Consider the following 22,509-nt stretch of genomic DNA (forward strand, 5'->3'; position numbering starts at 1 on the left):
GCCCACTAAACTCTTTCCCACTCTCCTAGCTTACTGAACATCTTTTCGCACTCCCACTGGTGCCACCCCATTCTCTCTTGTCTATGGCACAGATGATGTTCTTCCCATGGAGCTCGAACTCCAATCACTTCGAATTTCTCTCCATGGTCTACAATCTGATGACGAACTTCGCCAAGCTCGTTTAAACCAACTAGATCTCTTAGACGAACAACGCTTAACTGCTTTAAATCACTTACACGCTTATCAAAAACGCATTGCCCGTTCTTACAACAAACGTGTCAAACCATGATTCTTCCGACCTGGTGACTTAGTGCTCAGACAATGCTTCCACAAACAAGGTAAATTTCACCCAAATTGGGAAGGTCCTTACACCATTGCTATTGCATACTCACAAACAGTTCACCGTCTCGCAAACTCTGATGGACGCATCCTACATGAACCTGTAAATATTCAACACTTAAAGAAATTTTATCCATAACTATACTGTTAAATAAAAAGTAAAAACAAACAAACAAAACAACATTCACATATTGCAATACACACGTTTGCCTTCGCATCCTATGTCGCCTACAATATCGCCTGAGTTATAATGTCACCTGAGATAAAATATTGTCTCGGTTATACAGTTGCCTCGATAAAATGTTGCCTCGGTTATACAGTTGCCTCAAATAAAATGCTGCCTCGGTTCTTCAGTTGCCTCGATAAAATGTTGCCTCTGTTATACAGTTGCCTCGATAAAATGTTGCCTCTGTTATACAGTTGCCTCGAATAAAATGCTGCCTCGGTTATACAGTTACCTCGTATACATTGTTGCCTCGATAAACGGTTCGGGGGATCCTTAAAACCTCCACTTATAGTCCGGAATGACTCCAAACTACCATGTATATAGTCTCGTGCGACTCTAACTCACACCCCATCCCGCGAAATGGTTGCCTCGATCATCATACATGGCAAGTTGGATATCCTGAGATAGCTCTATAGCTGCTCTCACACATCCACTGCCCAACATCAACATCAACATGAAGACCAACTCGACGGTGTCGCTATCCGCTGCTGCCCTGTTATTTTTAATTTTATTTTCCCTCTTTTATTTTCACCTCATTTTACTTCGTGCCTATCTCCTTCTTGGCTACCCCATGTCTTTACATGGGGCACCCAAGAGGGGCACCTTATAGGCATCCATTTTAAACTCAAATATCTAAAACCAAGAACCCCATTTCGCAAACTTCACTTCTTTGTCACTTATTGCACACAACAAGTGACAAAGAGGGGCAAATGTAAGCACGTGATTTTCAACCACCTTTTGAGGACAACCAAAATGCCCTTGTTTTGTTATTATTTACAGCCCATGCCTCCATCCTTTTAAGTATGCAAAAAACTAAGAAAACAATTGAATTTACAACACCATGCCATTGAGCCCTTAAAACGTGATTTTCATTCCAAAGACACGATTTTTCCCCAAAATGGAAAACCAGTCCAATCCTCTCCCATTGCTTCACCCAAATCTTCCTTAAATACACAAATCCATTCAAATAACCCTAAACCACAACCTAGATACCATATCCCCACAGGTAAATCCGATTTTCCCCCTTTAAAACCTTCCCCAAATGCCCAAATCTATGTCAAATCCCTAACTTCTACCCAAATCTTCCAATCACCTTACCAAATGCCTTCTAAACAACCTATTTTACACTGATTTCATTCCAAAATTTCATCCAAAATCCAATCAAATCAGATTTTGAGAACCCTTAATTGAAACACTAAAAATAGCACTTTCTCCTCTTTTTTACCTATAAATAGCCCCCTCTACAACCCTTCAATGACACGAAAAATTCAAGAGCAGAAGCTATCAAACAATCAAGCTCTCTCTCTCTCTCTCTCTCTCTCTCTCTCTCTCTCTCTCAAGCTCTCTTTCTACAATTTTCTCCCCTCAAGCTTTTCACTTTTTTTCTTTCTTTCTTTTCACTGTTTTCATCATTTACACCGGGCAACGGTTTGGACCTCGTCCCAAGAGTCTTCAAACATCCCTACAACGACCCATCCACATGATCTCTGTCACTAACGTCGGCACGATTCATTAACCTTTTCCTGCAGCCTCACTCATTCATCCGTGAATTGGGGCCGTAAAGGGAAGGACTGAACTCTCTTGTCTGTTTTGAAATTTCATGTTTGTGCTGAATTTCATTTTCAAAATAAAGCTTTGTTTCTGCATAAAAATTTGAAAGTTCATTTTGTAATCATTCTTGCTTCTTTACAAAACATCTCTATTAAAAGTCTTTGCAAAATATTACCAAGTTTATTGCAAAACTGTCTTATCTTTTTTTCACTTGCATTATTCACTCAATTTTCAAACTTAAGTTTATTACAAACATCATTTAGGTTTGTCTGCATACTATAACCTTCAATCTGCAATAATTTAAACCATTTAACTTGCCAAGTCTCGCGAACCACACACACATTTGCCTTACCTTAAAATTTTATTTTGACTTATAAATTGCATACAGTTAAGTTGCACCTGCTGTAAGTTCTAATATTGATTGTCTTGCTAGATAATCTTTGCCCTTTGTATTGTTCAAACCAAGATTTTTAAATCCCGTGTTTACCAACTTACTATTTACAACTGCTAGGCATCAAAGCTGTCTTTCACTTATTCTGGATTGAATCGACCCTCTCTTTGATTGGATATATTTAGCTCACCCAATTCCTTCTGCATTATATAGTAGATGCACGCACACATATGTACTTGGATACACCCTATTGTCTGAGGTCAAATTAAATCTATCATTGGCATTTTTCATTTTGCAAATCTGGACACCATTTACTGAAAATAAATTTATCTCTCTTATTTTGTCATCTAACCAAGTGTAGATCTTATAAAAGAATAGCTTTGGATTGTACTGTAGCATCTGATATTCAAAGCAGCTAGCGAACATCACCTTTGCCGGATAACATCCTCACCGAAGCGCATAGTCATTTGCACCTTGGAACTCACATAAAGCAACGCAACAAAATTCTACTCCGCTAAACAAAACAAAAAAAAATAAAATAAAAATTGCCCTGACGTTGTACTTTGAAGCAAAGCTCGTCACAACAGGTCGGTACTCTAAACCTTAAAGCCCATCCCAAACGACCCGAATCCAAAGCCGAATTTCTCAAATAGGATAAATCTTGAAACTTCACTAAGTTCAAAATCAAACATCTGAAATTTTAGAATTTCTCGTTTTCAATGAGAAAGAATTTGATTGTGTAATTAAAAAAATGTATGAAACCTCCATTAGTAGACTTGTGAATCTCTGTATTGTAAGAGAAGTCAGATAAATAAAAGGCTTACCATGCAAATGGGACTTGAGTGAGCCGTTAGGAACAAACTCAAAAACAAGAATCATCCGTCCTTGATCGAAGGAGTATCTGATGGCGTCTGGATCCGGGTCTGCGATCGCGCGGTCGGTAGAGGGCCACCGCGGGGTCTGCAATCACAAACAAAAGGGGGTCAGGGGGTCCGGGGTGGGTCCCGGACGACCACTTCGACACCCAAGTCAGATCCTTCGACCAGTCAATATAAAGAACAGCTAGAGAGGGAGGGGGTTTTGACCAGGGTTACCAGGGCCGGTGCGCGGGGATATTTCTGGGTGCATAAATGAGTGAGTCGGAGGGGACTAGCAGGGAGGGTAGGATGGGATTCCTGGCCTCCTCTGTTGTTGCCTCGCCTCTTTTTCCGGTGTTGCGGGGTGGAGGATGGGTGAATTCCCTGCTTTCCGGGGTCAAAAAAAAAAGGTCCCCCTCTTCTTCCTTTCCCTCCCCTTTTAAAGGGAGGTGTGCGGCCTTTTTCATCATTATGGAGGGAAAAACTTCCTTTGCAGGATTGGGTCGTCCCTCTGCCTCGCCGGCGCACGTGGCTTTGGCGGCCATTTCCTTCCCTAATTTGTGATGATGAGGCATGGGTGGTGAGAAGAACTTCCTTTGCAGGATTGGGCCGTCCCTTTGCCTCGCCGGTGCGCGTGGCTTTGGCGGCCATTTCCTTCCCTAATTTGTGATGATGAGGCCTGGGTGGTGAGAGGGCGACATGTGTCATGAATGTGTGGTCTTTGCCGTTTTCCAACACCCTTCTTCATGATGGTTGGGCTCTGCTCGTGCATGGATGACACGTGGCGATATTTGGGAGCGTAGCCGTATTTGTGCCCCATCATAACTCCCCCTTACTCCTTTGGTCCATTGAATGGGCCAAGGGAGTAACGTTTTGTTCGAGCTAAGTCATGATGAGGATATTTACGAGGGCTCCGGGGTGCGTGGAGACGTGCCGTTTTATCCAGCGGCTGTCCTTGGGAAGCGGCGGCGTCGTTAGGAAGGCTGCGTTGTCTCGAGGCACCAGGATTTCTTTCCCGAGTTTAAAAGAGGGGAATTACCCTGGTGTCTTTTTGTGGCTCCTCGTCGCTCTTCTTCTTTCTTTTGCGGTAGGGGTTCTTTTCGTATATTCTCCAGCAACATGTCTGGCTCTTCTTCACGAGTTAGGGGCAAGGCCTGTTTCCTCCAGGAGTCGTCGAGCGACCCTGACTTGTCCTCCGATCCGAGGGAGGATCTCGTGGCTCGTCGGAAGAAGGCTAAGAGGGGCCCGGGCGCTTCGTCGGGCTTCCCCCCCCCCTTCGCCTTTCTTCCCTGCCTAGGAAGGACAGATCGTCCAGGTCCCGCGTTGCCCGGGAGTGGTCGTTTTTCTCTCGAGCCTATCGTTAGGGAACGGAACTGCGTGGGCGTGTTTCGAAGATGGGTCAGGAGATCGAGGACTTGAAGCGGGAGAACGAGGTTCTACAGAAGAAAGTTCATCTTCTCAACGAGCAGCTGTTGGAATATAAGGTGGACCCCCTGCTGGAGACCTCTTGGGAGGAGGAGGGGAACTCCTCGGGGGAGGAGTCGTTCTCCGATTAAGCTTTGGCTTTCTATGTTTTCCTGTGTGTCTATCCCCTTCTCTGGCGGGGATTTCTGAGGCCTGCGTGCCCTGTGCTGTTTTTTGGTTTCCCTTTATTTTTGTAGGCCTATAGGCCAGGAGGATGTTAATGGGTAGTTTATGTGTATTTGGGCCATATCTCTTAATGTTGTCCTTGGCTTGTGATGGAGAATCTCTGTGTTTGCAAGGATTTGCGATGCTCCGACCCTTCCGGGCGCTCTCCCTTTTTTTTTTTTTTTGGGGGGGGGGGTGTATGTCGGGCCCTTGTGACGGGGTCCGAGTCCTTTCTTTATGAACGCAGTTTTGTCCATCTGGTGGAGGTGTATGGATGGCTTGCTGGGGAAGTTATGTCGTGGGTAGGGGTAGAGACGTCCTTTCCGTATGGCGCTTCGACTTATGGCGGTTCCCTTGGGTTTCTCAATCGGCGCCACGTGTGTGCGTCCCATCGACTTAGAAAGGGCGGGAGATCGAACGACAGATGTCAAAACGCTAGCCCTTTTTAAAGCCTTTTTGGGGATTTCATTTTTTAACTTTATTCCTTCGTCTTCCTCGATTAGAACGGGTTTTATTCTCCGCGGCGATTCTTCTACGTGTTGCTTGTCGTCCACGCTTCGTTCGGTGAGTTCTGTGTCTTTGTTTCATAGCTTACGATGTCTGTTGCGACTGTGCCTCAGAGCCCCTCTTCCGCGTCGGTAGAGGTGGTGGAGAGGGCTCCGGTGAGAAAGAGGAGGCGGTTGTCTGTAGAGGGTGGGAGCGGCGTCGCTGAAGATGTGCGGCAGCCCACGGAGTTGAGGGATAGTTCCGGGACCTCCGGGTCGTCGGTGGGGCCGCTGCTTCGGAATCTCCGGCTCGAGTTTCTTATGCTCGTGGGGCGGAGATTGGGGACATTCGGCCTGGCGCCGTTATTCGTCCCGGCCGGGTGGCGTGTTTCAGGAATACTTTGGAAAAAGGGGCGGCGGAGAAAATTAGGAGGGAGTTCCATATCCCCGACGATTATGGGATTAGAGTCCCCTCCTTTGTAGAAGGGGTGTGTGGGGGTACCACGGAGGAAGAGGTAGCTTTCTACGTGGAAGCTTTCCGGGCGGGGGTTAGGTTTCCGCTCTTGGACATTATAATAGAGGCCCTCGAGTTTTACCAAGTGGCTCCTTCCCAACTGGCGCCTAATAGTTGGCGCACGCTCCTGGCCTTTGTGGCCAAGGCGGGTCTTCATAAGGTTCAGCCCACCCTTCCGCTGCTCCGGGCCTGCGTGGCCCTCAGTCCGTTGGTGAAGGGGGAGGACAGCTGGCTTTATCTGACCCAGCGTCCTCAGGTGAAGATTGCAGCGAACTTGTCTTCGTCTATCAAGAAGTGGAAGGAGGAGTATGTGTTTGTTACCCCTCCATCGGACGCTGGCTGGGATTTTCCTCGTTCTTGGAGGCGCTCCATTGAGTGGCGGAGGAAGTCCCTTCCCGACGAGTCTGACTACAGCAAGTTTGACTTGGGGAAGCTCGCCTCTGGGGAGGCTATTGACGTCTCCGAGTGTAGGTGGGAGAGGAGCCTGAAGAGGTTTGGCTTGGTGGGAGCTGTGGAGAGGAGGGTCTGTTGCACGGGCGAGGGAACGGGGGAGAGTTCAGCCAGCTATCGTGGTGAGCCCCTCCCCTCTTCCTTTCTCTTTTTTTTTTGTTTTTTTGTTTTTCCTTTGCTCTGAGCGATTGTTATTTTCTTGTTTTTGGCAGGAGAGATGTCTTCTTCTGGTGACGTTGGTAAGGGGAAGGAGGTTGCGGCGGTGACAACGGGCTTGTCGAGCCGTAAGAAAGCTCCTTCTGACTTTATGGCCGCGGCCAGGCTAGGTCGGTCGCAAGCGAGGCTCGCAACATCTATGCCTTCCAGCCCCTCTGGTCGAGCGGTTGGAGAGAAGGGGCCGGTTAGTTCCTCACCCCCGGGGTCTGAGCATCCTGCCATGAGGGTCGCCGGCCGCGTGGTGTGTCCTTCAATCTTTGCGGAGGACGTGCCAAGTCGGATGGAGGGGGCGGTAATGACCAAGCTTCTTCTGGAGCGGGCGGAGCTTCCCCCGCAAAGTTTCCAGATGCGAGGGGAACTGTTTAAGCCTGGCTGGAGGATTGGTGTTGAGGACAGCGTTCTTGCGAATCCCCGGGTTGGGGTGGAGCTAGGGGTGACAACTGCCCTTCCTTGTGACGAGGCTGAGCTGAAGGGCTATGATCGTAGGGCCCTGGGGGCTCAGTATTTTCAATCAACTTCCTGCGTAAGTAATGGGTGGCCGGTTTTCTGATGGTATTTTTCTCTCCTCGCTGTTTTCGAGATTGTATGTTGGAATTTTCCTGATAACTTGCCTTTTGCAGTCCCAAAGTTATGCCAGGAGGATGGTGCAGTGCCTTCTTGAGGATGAGGCTGAGATAAGTGCTGTGGGGGAGCTAAACCGGCAGTTACGCGAGGAATTGGGCAGAGCCCGGGCGGAGAGAGCGACCTTTGATGACACTATTGCTCAACTCCGGGAAGATCTCCGGGTAACTGTGGAGGGGAGGAGTCGTGCGTCGGACAAGTTGGCGCTGGCCCGGCGAACTCATGCCCGGGAATTGGCGAAGGCACGGGAGGAATGGCGCGACTCTGCGGAGTTTTTTAAGGCTGCGGCTGCGTTCAGCGTGGATATTGAGATTGATGCGTTTGCTGAATGCCGGCGACGCGTTCAAGAGGTTGATCCCTCCTTCCCTCTCGATAAACTGATGCATGAGTCTGAGGTTGATCCTTTGCCGGCACCGGCGGAAGTGGTGGAGCCGGTAGGAGAGGAGGTGGCCGCCCCGGTGGATCGCGTAGTTGCCGAGACTTCCGAGGGGGGCCCAGTGATGTTGTGAATGCCTCGGGGGGCTTGCTCTTTTCTTTCAATGTTCCTGGTTATTTGGTCTGTAATAACTTTTGAACTACCTATTTTTTGTTGTTTGGTGTGTAACCGTATTGACATCTCTGCATATATACGATGCGTCGCGGGGTTTTCGAGGTCCTCAGGCCTTTGCGAATTGTGTTGGTGAGAGTATTCTTAGTGCACCCCGTAGGGCGTCTGTTTATGGGAGGACTATCTTCCCCTCGAATGATCAGTTCGGGGTTAATGGGTCCCGCCTGCCCTTAAAGGGGGAGGTCTTTTTTTTCATGGGGAGCGTTTTAGGGTATTCTCGGGGGGATCGGCCCCGATGTTACCTCTGTCTCACTCCCTGTTTTCTTTCGGGTCCCTCATTTATCGTGGGCCGGAAAGTGGAGATGTACGCTGCTTTTGTAGAAGTGCTTTTCCATTAATTTGTTGACAAGAATACATCTTTGCTTCTAGAACACAAAAAGGAAACCAAAACACTTGTCATATTTTTAAAAGAAAGGCACGGAACTTACCCTGTCGTTTTACTGATAGAACTTTCGGAGGTTGTCCATGCTCCAACTGCGAGGGACCGGGGTCCCATCGAGGCGTTCTAGTTGGTAGGCCCCGGGTCGAAGTGCTCGAACGACTTTGTACGGTCCTTCCCATTTGGGTGCGAGCTTACCCGTGTTGCGGGGGTCTGATACCTCTGCACGCCGTAGCACCAGATCTCCGGGCTTTACCGAACGCTTTTTTACCCGGGCATCGTAGTATCGTGCCACCTTTTGCTGGTAGGAGGCGGTTCGGAGGAGGGCTTGCTCTCTTTTCTCAAGCACGAGATCGAGGTTGTTCCGGAGGAGTTCGGAATTTCTCTGCTCGTCGTAATTCGTGGTGCGGAAGCTGGGGAGGCCAATTTCTAGCGGAATGACCGCTTCGGTCCCAAAGGTTAAGCTAAAAGGGGATTCTCCAGTTGCGGTTCGTGGTGTTGTTCGATAGGCCCAGAGGACGCTAGGGAGTGCGTCCAGCTAGTTTTTTCTGGCTTCTCCCAATCTCTTCTTGAGACTTTGTAGCAAAATCCTGTTGGTTACCTCGACCTGCCCGTTGGCCTGCGGGTGTGCTACGGAGGCGAAACGGTGTTCGATGCTTAGGCTATCACAGAATCTGCCAAATTCGGCGCTTGCGAACTGGGGACCGTTGTCTGTTACAAGGGTCTTTGGAATGCCGAAACGGCAAACGACGTCGTGATAGAAGAACTTCTCCGTCGCTTTGGAATTGGGTTTCACCACGGCTTTGACCTCAACCCACTTGGTGAAGTAGTCGATGGCGACGTATAACATTGTATGCCCCCCGGGGGCCTTGGGGAATGGTCCGAGTAGATCCATGCCCCACATGGCGAAAGGCAGGGGTCCTGCTATCGCGGTGTACGGTGTAGCCGGTTGGTGGGGGGTGGTTGCGTACCTTTGGCAGGGGCTGCATTTTTTGACGAATTCCTTGGTGTCCCTAAGGACCGTGGGCCAGAAGTAGCCGTGCCTTACGATTTTCTGGGCTAGGGTCCTGCCGCCTCCATGGTCTCCGCAGATCCCTTCATGTACTTCTCGTAGCGCGTAGTCTGATTCGGAGGGTACCAGGCATCGGAGGTACGGCCATGTGTATGACCGTTTGTAGAGCCTGGGCCCGTGGACCACATAATGGGTGGCTCTTGCGGTTAGGCGCCGGGCTTCCAGCTTATCTGCGGGTAGTATACCGTCTTTCAGGTATCGTATGATGGGGTCCATCCAGTTTGGCCCCGGTGGAATCTCCAGAACTCGTATCTTGTCGATGCTAGGGTGGGGCAGGATTTCTGTGAGCACGGTGCCGAAGTCATGGGTCTCTTCGGCGGCCATTCTTGATAATGCATCCGCTCAGTTGTTCATGTCTCGCGGCACCTGGAGGATCTCTACCTCTCCCATCCCCTGCAGTTTCTCTTTTACCTTGTGGAGGTATTTTTTCATTCTGAAGCCCTTGGCTTCGTATATTCCGTTTACTTGGTTAACGACAAGCTGTGAGTCGCTATAGACTTTCAACTTGCCTGCGCCGAGCTCCGCGGCTAGACTTAGTCCTGCTAGTAAGGCTTCGTATTCGGCCTCGTTATTGGAGGCTTTGAAATCCAACCTGAGGGCATATTCCAGTGTGAACTCTTCTGGGCCGTGGAGGACCACTCCCGCTCCGTGTCCTTTATTGCCGGCGGAGCCATCAACGTGCAGGATCCAAGGGTTTCGCTGTTATGTTCCGAGGGGTCTTGCATCCCGTCGTCGCAAACCGTGTGCGCAGTGGGGCCCTCGCTGCTCCCCATTGTTGCTGGTTCTTCGGCCGGGGCCGTGAATTCCACTATAAAGTCAGCGAGGGCTTGAGATTTGATAGCCGGCCTTGGGCGGACTTGTATGTCGAACTCGCCCAGCTCGACGGCCCAACTTACCATCCTACCCGAGGTCTCTGGTTTTTGGAGAATCTTCCTGAGGGGCTGGTCGGTTCGCAGGACTATGGGGTGGGCCTGGAAGTAGGGGCGGAGCTTTCGAGCGGCACTGACGATTGCGAGGGCAAATTTCTCTATGTTCGAATATCGGATTTCTGCACCGTGGAGAGTCTTACTCACGTAGTACACAGGGTGTTCCTTTTTGTCGCTTTGTTTGGCCAACACCGCGCTTACTGCCGTGGGGCTGACGGCCAGATATAAAAATAGCTCTTCCCCCGGCTCGGGTTTGGCGAGTACGGGCGGTGTCTGGAGGTATTGCTTCAGAGAGTCGAAGGCCTCTTGGCAGGCCGGGGTCCATTCGAATTCCCGTATGTTTTTTAATTGTTTGAAGAAGGGTTGGCACTTCTCTGCTGATTTGGGCATGAATCGGCCGAGGGCCGTGATCCGTCCTGCGAGCCTCTGTACTTCTACTGCTGTCGTCGGGGGTTCCATGTCTAGGATGGCCTGGATTTTTTCTGGGTTGGCCTCGATCCCTCTTTGGCTGACCATGAACCCCAAGAACTTTCCGGAAGTCACCCCAAAGGCGCATTTCGCGGGGTTTAGCTTCATTCGGGCTCGTCGTAAGGTGTCGAAAGTTTCCTGAAGGTCGGAGATGTGTCTGGCGGCTTCCAGGCTTTTTACCAGCATATCATCGACATACACCTCCACGTTCCTTCCAATTTGCGTTTGGAATAGCTTATTCACGAGCCGCTGGTAGGTGGCGCCTGCGTTTTTTAACCCGAAGGGCATGACAGTGTAGCAGTAGACGCCCTGATCGGTGATGAACGCTGTTTTCGGGATGTCTGGCTCGTGCATTTTGATCTGATTGTAGCATGAGAACGCGTCTAAGAAGGTGAGAAGTTCGTGTCCGGAGGTGGCGTCGATGAGTTGGTCAATGCGCGGGAGGGGATAGGGGTCTTTTGGGCAGGCCCGGTTGAGGTCGGTGAAGTCTATACAGGCCCGCCATCCTCCGCTAGCTTTCTTGACCATCACGACGTTTGACAGCCACTCAGGATACCGGATTTCCCTGACGAATCCCGGCTTGTAGCAGTTTTTCCACTTCGGCCTTTATGTGAGTTTGGCGCTCTACTGCGAAGTTCCTCTTTTTCTGCCGGACGGGTTTAAGGGCGGGGTTCACATTCAATTTGTGGACGGCCATTTCCTTGGGTATCCCGGGCATGTCCTTGGCGGACCATGCGAACATGTCTTTGTTTATTCTGAGGAAGTTGATCATCTGGTCTCGCAGGGGGCCTGTTAACATGGAACTTATCCGGACTTGTCTCTCCGGCTGATCTTGGGTCAGGGCGATGGAGTCTAGCTCCTCGGCGGGCTCTCCTCTGATTGCGCGAGCCCGCTGCCGAGGGTCTTCACTGCCGATTGTGAAGTTTTCGGCTGGGGCGTTGGTTCCTTTCAGGCTTGCCGCGTAGCACTGGCGTGCTATCATTTGCTGTCCCCTGACCTCTCCCACTCCGTCCGGAGTGGGGAATTTAATCTTGAGGTGGGGGGTGGAGACTACGGCTCCCAAGTCTCTGAGAGCAGGGCGCCCAATGATGGCGCTGTAGGTGAACGGTATGTCTACGACTAGGAAGGTGGTCAGGATGGTTTTCTGCAAGGGGTACCCTCTGAAAGTCACGGGCAAGTCGATCTTGCCGTCTACCTGTACGGATGCCCCGGAGAAACCGTAGATGGAGTATTCCGCGGGTCCCAGCCTTTCCCTGCCCAGCTTCATTTCTTCGAAAGTTTCGAGGTGTAGCACATTGACGGAGCTTCCTGTGTCCACCAAGATTTTTCCTATATCGAAGTTGGCGACGACTAGCCTGATGACCAGTGCATCGTCATGCGGGACTTGCAGCCCGTCGAGGTCTTTGTTGGAAAAAGTGATGATCTGGTTTTCATGGGGTGGATTTGTTCGGGCCTTCTTGGAAGGTAGATCCATGGAGAATACCCGTTCCGCGTATGCCCGCCGACCGGCTATTGTCGGCCCTCCCACCGCGGGCCCGCCTGCGATGATATTGATTTTTCCTATGATGGTAGGCGGTTGCTCGCGAGCCTGTGGCTGTTCGGGGGGCTCGCCCTTTCGGGGGCGCTGGTGGCGGCTCGTGTCGTGTCTGCTGCGGGATCGGCGTCGGCTTCTTGAGTGATGCCTACCGGGGGATCGGTGTCGGCTTGTGGACCGGCGGCGGTTTGGTGACCGATGCCTACCTCTGGGTTCGTCGAGCGGGCGCTGGGCCTCGCATGGGCTTTTGTCAGGACTCCTGAGGTATTGGTTTAGGTGTCCTTCCTCGGCCAGCCTTCCAGCTGGAGGCGGAGGTGGAAGCAGTGGTCAGTTCGTGGCCGTGGTCCCTGTGGAATTCGCAGAATTTCCTGGCGGACCTCTTCTTTGGATCTGTGGCCATTTTCTTGGGGGGGGTCAGGAGACCCTGATCCCTAATAGCCGATAGAACGTGGGAGAGGGGGAACTTTAGTGGGGCGGTTCCCAGCCTTTCGAAGACGGGGATGGGGTTGCGGCCCGTCTGTCTTTCATCGGTTCGTGGCCTTATGGCCCTTCGGCCGTCGTTTTTTCTCTCGTGGGGGCCGGGCCGATTCTGTTCTCGAGCGCAGGCTTCTTCTGCTCGGACGAACTTATCAGCCTTTGATTCAAGCTCCTGTAGGTCCCGCGGGGGCTTGAGGGTGAGGTGCAGCTTAAGATTCGGATCGGTGGTGGCATGCTTTAGTGTGGCGACCGCTATCTGGACGTCCATGTTGGAGAGTTGGGCCAATTCGGCGTTGAACTTCAACATGAAGTCTCTTAGGGTCTCGTTTCTGCCTTGGCGGAGGGCTAGGAGGGCGTCCGCAGGATCATGGCGGAGGCGGTTGTTTGCGAACCTCGTGCTGAACTTTCGCCCGAATTCGTGGAAGGATGCGATGGAGTCGGGCTCCAATCTCATGTACCAGTCGTTGGCGGTTTTTTCTTAGTAGGGATGCAAAGGCTCTGCACATGAATCCATCCGACGCGCCTCGAAGCGTCATTACTCTCTTGAAAGTCTGGAGGAACTTGAGGGGGTCCGTGCTCCCGTCGTATAGACCGAAGCGGGAGAGGTCTATGCCTGCTTCTGCGGGGGTCTTTAAGACCTCTGAGGTGAACGGGGATGCCGTTTCCCTTTCCCACTCATTGATGATGCCGTGGGCGTAGGGTTTTTTCATTTCTAGTTTTACCTCTCGGATTTGCCTTTGCAGGTCCGCTATTGGATCCAAGCTGGGCGGTTGCGCCGAGGTTGCAACTTCTTCTGCCCGAGCCAAGGGCGGTTCCCGGAGACGGGTATCTTGGACAGGGGGGGCGCGGCTGTTAGTAACCTGTCCCTTGCTGCCTCGCTGATGTCCCCCGGCTGCGTGGGGCAAGGGGCTATTTGTTGATGGGGACGGCGTTCTGCGAGTCGGTGCTCGCTTTCGCCGGGGATGTCGTTCCCCTGATTGTTCCTCGTTGCCTTCGTCGTAGGCTTCTGTCCGGTCCTGTGTCGTCCCGGGCTTTTTCAAAGCCGGGAGAGGCAAACGCTGGAGTAGTTCGTTGCGAAGTTCGTTGAACATCTCCATGGTGGGGACCATCTGCGGCGTGCTGGAGGAGGGTCGGGGTTGGTCCGAAGGCGGTGAGTTTCGCTCTTGGGAGCTTGAGGAGCTGGCTTGTGCGCGTTGGGCCTGACTCCTGGTTATTACCCCTGTTTCTGGCTGTTGGGTGTGGTTTCTCATCGCCATAAGGCGTTCAGTTACTCGACGAGTCCCACGGATGGCGCCAATATGATGGCGTCTGGATCCGGGTCTGCGATCGCGCGGTCGGTAGAGGGCCTCCGCGGGGTCTGCAATCACAAACAAAAGGGGGTCAGGGGGTCCGGGGTGGGTCCCGGACGACCACTTCGACACCCAAGTCAGATCCTTCGACCAGTCAATATAAAGAACAGCTAGAGAGGGAGGGGGTTTTGACCAGGGTTACCAGGGCCGGTGCGCGGGGATATTTCTGGGTGCATAAATGAGTGAGTCGGAGGGGACTAGCAGGGAGGGCAGGATGGGATTCCTGGCCTCCTCTGTTGTTGCCTCGCCTCTTTTTCCGGTGTTGCGGGGTAGAGGATGGGTGAATTCCCTGCTTTCCGGGGTCAAAAGAAAAAAAGGTCCCCCTCTTCTTCCTTTCCCTCCCCTTTTAAAGGGAGGTGTGCGGCCCTTTTCATCATTATGGAGGGAAAAACTTCATTTGCAGGATTGGGCCGTCCCTCTGCCTTGCCGGCGCGCGTGGCTTTGGCGGCCATTTCCTTCCCTAATTTGTGATGATGAGCCTGGGTGGTGAGAAGAACTTCCTTTGCAGGATTGGGCCGTCCCTCTGCCTCGCCGGTGCGCGTGGCTTTGGCGGCCATTTCCTTCCCTAATTTGTGATGATGAGGCCTGGGTGGTGAGAGGGCGACTTGTGTCATGAATGTGTGGTCTTTGCCGTTTTCCAACACCCTTCTTCATGATGGTTGGGCTCTGCTCGTGCATGGATGACACGTGGCGATATTTGGGAGCGTAGCCGTATTTGTGCCCCATCAGTATCCAACTAATGAAACCACATGTGGGTGATGCGCTTGGCTAATAATCCCAACCTCTGTTTGGAACTCACGATCGCCTTGTCCTATACCGGATTTCGGCTTTTTGACTGCCACTTGTAAATCATTTGCTAACGTTCCTCTATAGACAACCCCAAAAGCCCCTTCCCCTAGGCAGTTTCTATCTGAGAACCCATTAGTCGCCTTGGCTAATTCCTGGTAATTGAACACTCTGGCCCTTGAGACATTCAAGGGATTACCCGGTGCTGATGGCCGATGGTTATCATGGGGATGGGGATGGGGATGGCGATGGAAATTTGGGATGGGAACCTGGAAAGGAGGACAAGGGGCAATCTAAAATTGTGGCAAGGAGAAGGGATGCAGATCCGGTGATTGAGGATCGGGGTTATAGCTCCACAGTTGCCGCAACGATGGAAGTGACTAAGGGAGGGTCCGAATCACTTTTTGCCGGGTCTATCGGTTGCCGACAATTAATTTATTTAAATCCTTGAGCAAGGTAGGCCCCACCCATGTTTTTCAAAATGAATCCAAACTGTACATTTGATGGCCATATCGTAAATAGGTTGTGTCCCAAAAAACTTATTTTCTTAGGATGATCCTAGCCATCCGATCTAAAGAGAAACCGCATATTATGGAAACCTCTATAGATAGGAGGGTTGCGATCATTCTATGGAAATGATTTTGGGGGCACAACCTATTTACATTGGGGCTCATCAAATGGACAGCTTGAATCATCCTATAGTGTGGACCTTACACTTCATTTTGAAAAATATGCGGGGTGGACCCCACTTTATTTTTAAAAGGATACATGCACTTCCATATATATTCCAATATAGAGGCGATTTTCGAGGAAAGGCCTTTTTTAGTGGGCCCATCCAAGCTTGTTTTTAAAAAACACCATAGGATGATCCAAACCATCCATTTGATGGGCCACAATGTAAATAGGTTGTGCCCCAAAAATCATTTCCATAAGATGATAGCAATCCCCCAATCTATAGAGGTTTTCACAATATGCAGTTTCTCTTTAGATAGAAGGGGTAGGATCATCCAATGGAAATGATATTTTGGGGCGCAACCAATTTACAATGTGGCACGTCAAATGGACGGTTTGGATCTTCCTATGGTGTGGGCCGTACTATTCATTTTGAAAAACATGGATAGGGTCTACCTTGCTCAAGGATTTAGATAAATTAAATGTTGAACCCACTAGCCGTTCATGTTGGAGAGAGAGAGAGAGAGAGATATTGGTTTGTATAGTGGTGCACCAGAGACCGGTTTCTATAGTGGTGCACTGGTTGTGGCTCCACAACCGGTAGAATGGGGGGTATATAACTACCTAGGGGTGGTTATTCGGTTTAAACAGAACCGAACCGACTGAATAGTTGGAACCAAACCAATTTCGGTTACCCCAATTTTGGAACCAAAACTGAACCGATTATGAGTGCAACTGAAACGAACCGAATCCGAAAACCAAATTAGGTTTTTCGGTTTTAACCGAAAATCGAATTCACTGAAAATCATCAGATTTTGGTTTTTCGGTTTCGGTTTTGGTTCGGTTTTACTCCGACAAGACCATAGATTATTCCAAGATGTATCTGATAATAACTATGATCAGCATCCACCACTATCTTTCCGGAAACTGTTTCGGTCGTGGATATTCAAAGCCCGATTTATCCCAAGTTTATCGCTAGGTTGAAGACGAATTGGATAAGGATAAGGATAAAAATCTCTTTAATTTGGTAAAGGCACCCACCCAAATTTTATTTAAAAGGCCTTCGCAATGTACACGTATCTCATTTATTGAAAAGGCAAACAGATACGTGGGAGTAAGTGAAAGTCTTTTGACTTTAAGGCCCACTTGAAACCCCACTCCCACTTAATAGTATTGCCACCCATGTCAAAACAAAAGAGGTTGAGGCTGTGTTACTGTTACCCATGACTCTACTTTGGGTGTCGCTATCAAAATTGGCCAAATGATTTTAAAAGGATCCAAAAACCATTTTATTTGACCACGACAGTTGTTGTGAAACTGCTAAGTTCAAAATTGGCCAAATGAATTTTGGTTAAACCGTTTTAATTTTCTTCCACAACCGAAACCGAAACCGAAAACCGAATTTCTGAATTTATAAAACCGAAACCGAACCGATCCACTGCGGAACCGAACCGAATGGACCGACCGAATTCGGTTCGGTCGGTTAATTCGGTTTTAACCGATTAATGCTCACCCCTATAAGTGTTCAGTCGGTCCATTCGGTTTTAACCGATTAATGCTCACCCCTATAAGTACCTGTTTTTATCTGCTTTTTACTTTAGTTTTGCTGGGAAGGAGGAGTAGTAATTGAAATTAACCTCTTTACATTTTATCTAAGGGAAGTGATATATTTACTCCTTTTTCACTTGGGACAGCCAGCTGAAGTGTATCTATGATTGCAGAGGGGCTGATGTACATCACATGGGAAGGATTCAATGGACCTGATGATTGTCATCATACATTGTAGGTGGCTGTCCCATGAAATGGGGCACATTTATCATTTCCCTTTATTTAATTTTCCTCCCATCTGAAATTGGTTTCCCCCCTCTTTTTCCAATCTTCCTGCATCTTATATGATTTCAGAGTGAAATACCCCAATTATCCTTAGGCAAAACTCGCCCAAGTGATGGGGGTGTTTTTGTCCCAAATTAAAAATTAGAATAAAAGTCCAATAAAAGAAAGACTCTTGAATGTAAGTTCAAGATAAAGAATTGCGAGCATGATAGGCAAACCTCTCTATATGGATACTCATACTGCTGAAGCAACCCGTTTGAATTATGCCCGAATGTGCATCCAAGTCAAGGCCGGTGATCCTCTTCCCGAAGCTATAACCCTTCGCACCTCTTCTGCCAGTATTCTGCAGAATATAATATATGATTGGAAACCAAAATTCTGCACTCACTGTAAAGATTTCAGCCACCTCTCTGAGAATTGTTCCCCTCTCCCTCAGAAGCCGGCCGAGCAACCAAGAAATGTGTGGAGACCAGTTCAAAAATCAATAGTTCCTATCTTGTCTAAAGAGATCATTCCCTCTAAGCCCAGCTCTATAGACTCTGAACTTGTTGAAATTCCAGTAGCCTCCCTTCACTCTGAAGCCCATTCCTCTGCTAGAGGGGTGCCTATTGTTAATTCTCATAGAAACAGCTTTGAGGCTCTTAACATTCTCAATGGAGAGCTCCCCGGCTTGGGAGATCCAAAGGAACACCCTTCCTCCTCCTTGGGAGCTGCTAGAAACCATAGTTCAGAACCCGATGGTGAAGCTTGGCAAAAAGTCAAAAACAAAAAAAAAAGAAGAGACCCGCGCCCTCTTTTTGTTTGATGCTTATGCTTTTGTGCCATCTGTGACCACGATCGTTGTTTGTGTGAGTGTGTTTGTTATCTCTTCTTAGTTAGCCCGGGTTTGGGCATGTATTTTGCAGCTTAATTGTATCACTCTTTTCTATCAATATATCTGGTTGGGGTCCGCCTAACCCCAAATTACCCATCAAAAAAAAAAAAAAAAAAAAAAAAAGTTCAAGATAAAGAATGTTTCCTAGTTTATTTGATTGGGGAATCCTTTATTTGGGTAAAATTAGGATTCTGCGTGAATATTTTTTCTAAAGGATTCATTTAGTTGACCCCAACTAGTTTGGGACAAAGGCTTTTTTGGGTTGAGTTGAGCGAAATCTATAAATACTTCTTAAGAAGCCAAATTTTGCACAAATACCTAAACTAGAGAAAAACGTGTGCAGTTCTTGGGCGAGGGGGGAGAGAGATGTTTTATACCAAGAGGTATGTAAAAAGATTTTCCAATTTTTATTTCTCTGATCTTTAGATCTTTAAAATCAGAAATTATTATTTAATTGTGAGGAACAAGAGTTGGTCTTGGATGTGTGAATCACTCGTCGATTCTTACAACCCAACCCATGCGTTCTTCACGAATTCCTGGGTAAGGTAGATGTTTAAGGTACTGAGTTTCACAAACCTCGGGTCAACATTGACGTTTTTTTATTGATATTCAAAAGAGATCAGAATTTGAAGAACTCACATTTCATCAGAATTTAGGAAACTCGTTTTCATTGAGGTTGGAAAACTCGTTTTCATAAGGTTTGGAAAATTCGTTTTCTTCGAGATTACATAGTCTCTACGTGTTTAAGAACGTAATTTATGTTTCGTAAACAAAGGATTTATTTAAAGGTATTTTCGTTATAAATTTGTGAAAAAATAAGGATTTTTGGGTATTTTTGGTGTAGCAAAAGAGCCAAACCAAACCAAAAAGGGTTCTGGACGGTCGACCAAGCAGAGACCCATCCGGGTCCAGCAAGTTGAGTTGTGGTTTCGGATTTCAGTTTCTATTTTGGGGTTTTGGGGAAATCTAAAGACCTGAAATATGTTTTAAAGGGATGATCAACTTTCTAAATGAGAAAGACATCCCCAAACCGTGTAGGTTGCTCGTCATCGCACGGCACTCGTCTTTTGGCCAACCCTTAAGAGACCAGCACTGAATCGCAGAAAGACATCCCCAAACCTTGGGGCTCATCCTAACACGAAGCCTGCCTTTTGGCAAATCCTTAAGGCACAATGCACTAGATGTCAAAAAGACATCCCCAAACCTTGTAGGTTGCCCATCATCGCACGACACCAGTCTTTTGGCCAACCCTTAAGACACCAGCACTAGATATCAGAAAGACATCCTCAAACCTTGGGACCCATCCTAGCACGGAGCCCGCCTTTTGGCCAACCTTTAAGGCACCATGCACCGGATGTCGAAAAGACATACCCAAACCTTGTAGGTTGCACGTCATCGCACGGCTCCAATCTTTTGGCCAACCCTTAAGACACTAGCACTAGATGTCAGAAAGGCTTCCCCAAACCTTGGGGCCCGTCCTAACACGGAGCCCACATTTTGGCCAACCCTTAAGCCACCAGTATCGGAGGCCAAAAAGGCATCCTCCATCAACATTGCACCCGATGCCAGAAAAGCATCCTCTTTCATCAATCTTGCACTGGGTGCCATAAAGGCATCCCCCTCATAAATCTAGCACCTGATGTCGAAATGGCATCCCCTCAATGTCCCTCCCAACATTTGGCAACAACCTGACCCCAGATGACCCTCTTAACTATTAACGTGGTAAGACACTTGTCTAAAATCTGTTTAACGGTCACACGATTTTCAAACATAAAACCGTAGGCAAGAGTTTTCAGTTGTAGAGCTTCACTTGCCTTATGACTCTCATCACTTGATGAAGATGATCTAGGTGTTCTTTCTTGTCCTTGGTATATATTAGAATATCATCCAAATAAACAACATGGAATCGACCAATAAATGAATGAGTACATGCATGATCATTGACATGAATGTGCTCAAAGAATTGTAAGGCTGAATGACATAACCCGTGACTCGTATAGTGAACCATCTTTCATCATTAGTTTGAATTCTAATTTGATGATATCCGCTCCGCAAATCAATCTTAACAGGAAATCATTACTTGATCGTGATCTTATTAGTAAGCTGACCGTGAATACACGTCCTCCTTGATTCATCCTTCTTTGGTATGAGCATAGTTTGCACTGTGCATGGACATGCTTTCTTGGAAGAAGCACTTTGATCATGGCATAAGATTTATAACTTGTTCTAAATCATGCATTGGTGACAACTCAATGCCATTCATCTGGTACTCAATTCTCAAAGTATGGAAGGACATCCTGCACCTCAGGAGAAAGTGTCGGCTGCTCTTCAACGCTAGTATCATCTACCTCTTCTGTCACTAGTGCGAGTACAAAATATTTTTCATTGCATTCATCTTTAAACTGCTTCATGATGAGTATGTTGCAAAGTTTCTTCGATTCAATTCCTTTGAACTCGCACATTTCTTGGTCTTTTTCAAATTCCTTATGCAATGGATTAAGAGTAATCTTTCTTTCAATGAACATGAAGTCACACCGAACAGACAACAGGATTTAGATTGAAAATTAAAGTCTTACAATGGTACTCGAACAAGAATTGTCATGTCAGGTGAAGGATTTAGACTAACACAAAAAATAAGGAACATTAAAGAAGGAAATGAATGTTATAAATGACTAGGAAGATTTCAGGTTACAAAACTATAAGACCGATTCATGAAAAAGTACTAGGAACGAACAGAATTCAGCCTATTAATTGGACTGACAGATCAAGAATCAAATATTGATAATTTTCAAGTAACCGAAATCAAGATTCCGTTAGTCATATGAAAGTAGTGCAATTACTTTAGATCCAAGGTTCTTAGCTAATCGTCAATTTGAAAACTAGTTGGATTGATTAAAGCTTGAAATAAATTTAGATTCAAGAAAACCACAGTTAGCTTCAAGAAACAATAACATATGGCAAAATCAAGGAACTGAAGTTGAATACAGATTAAGTGGATTGAGAAAACTGAAGGAGATTAAGAGAAAGGAAACACTATAGAATTAAGATTGGAGAGAAATCTGTACTAGCTGAGATGATCTAAGAAATAATAGATTAGTAAATAGGAATAAGGGTGCGTTATCAAAAGGACTCACCATTGGGGATCTCTAGGAATCCAACTAGGTCACCATACCATTAATCCAAATGGATAGAAAAGGTTTGCAAGTTATTATAAAGCAACTAAAAGACTCCCACTAACACTTGAACTCCAATCCTATTAAAACTCAAAGAATTAATGAAACTCATATTGGAACTTAAACCCAAATCCTACTAGGACTTGAACTTGTGAAATTCAAGTCTTCTAACTGAAATCAACAATTAATTAATCAATGACCCAAAGACAAATCTACACCTATGAAACCCAGTAATTAAAAGAATTGGAGTTCAAGTTTTAGCGTGGGTATTTTAGTTCCTGGGTGATGGGGACTTTATTCCCTCCAATAAAAGCACCTCCTTTAATTGTTTATACATTTTTATTTTCTTTATTAATGTGTTTACTATTGACAGGTACTTAGATCCAGAATGTTTTTTGACCCGCAAATTCACTGAAAGATCGGATGTCTTCTCCTTTGGGGTCATGCTTTTGGAGCTGAGTACTGGATGCCAAGCTATTATCAGGACTCAGTAATCTGGGGTAAATAGCTTGGTAGAGTGGGTCAGTATCTTACATCATTGATTCTCCCTTTCTTTGCATGTCTTGAATATAGAGCTGCACAAATGTTCATGTATAATACCATTCCAACCCTGGAATCTTGAGATCCCAAGACACTATATAAGTTATAAAATAACCCATTCCTACTTTTATTTATGTTCTGTTGCCCATTTCGTACCGGTTCTGGTTGCCTCATGGAAAATTGAGAGATTAGTTGTCTGGCATTGCAAGCGAGACCTTTAATGGAAGCTCACAACTACCACCTGCTTGTTGATCCACTATTGCAGTCAAACTACAATATCAATGAGATGACACAAGTTGTTGATTGTGCAGCTGCTTGTTTGAGGCCCTCTTCTCAAAGTCGAGAGAAGATGAGTCAAGTATGATATTAGAGTGATTGCACATATCATGATTGTGGCATAGTTGAACCTTTCACTTGATGCAAAAGACGGTGCTTTTATTGGTCCCGAGAGATGCAAATAATTTACACTCTTGACCCTGAATTGGACATTAGGAACACTCACTATTTTTTGTTTATTTGTACTTGCATTCAATTGTTTGG

General features: G+C 47.5%; 1 long non-coding RNA gene across 1 annotated transcript; it reads left to right on the forward strand.

Annotated features, from left to right (window-relative positions):
- Window positions 1-18,348: 18,348 nt before the first annotated feature.
- LOC143853910 (uncharacterized) lies at window positions 18,349-22,103 on the forward strand. Its single transcript, XR_013237300.1, has 2 exons — window positions 18,349-18,639; window positions 21,803-22,103. It is a non-coding gene; the product is annotated as an uncharacterized LOC143853910 (long non-coding RNA).
- The last annotated feature ends 406 nt before the right edge of the window (window positions 22,104-22,509 follow it).

Source organism: Tasmannia lanceolata, unplaced genomic scaffold (assembly GCF_043159265.1).
Source record: "Tasmannia lanceolata isolate RefF3 unplaced genomic scaffold, GAP_Taslan_0.1 ptg000003l, whole genome shotgun sequence".
NCBI lineage: Eukaryota > Viridiplantae > Streptophyta > Magnoliopsida > Canellales > Winteraceae > Tasmannia > Tasmannia lanceolata.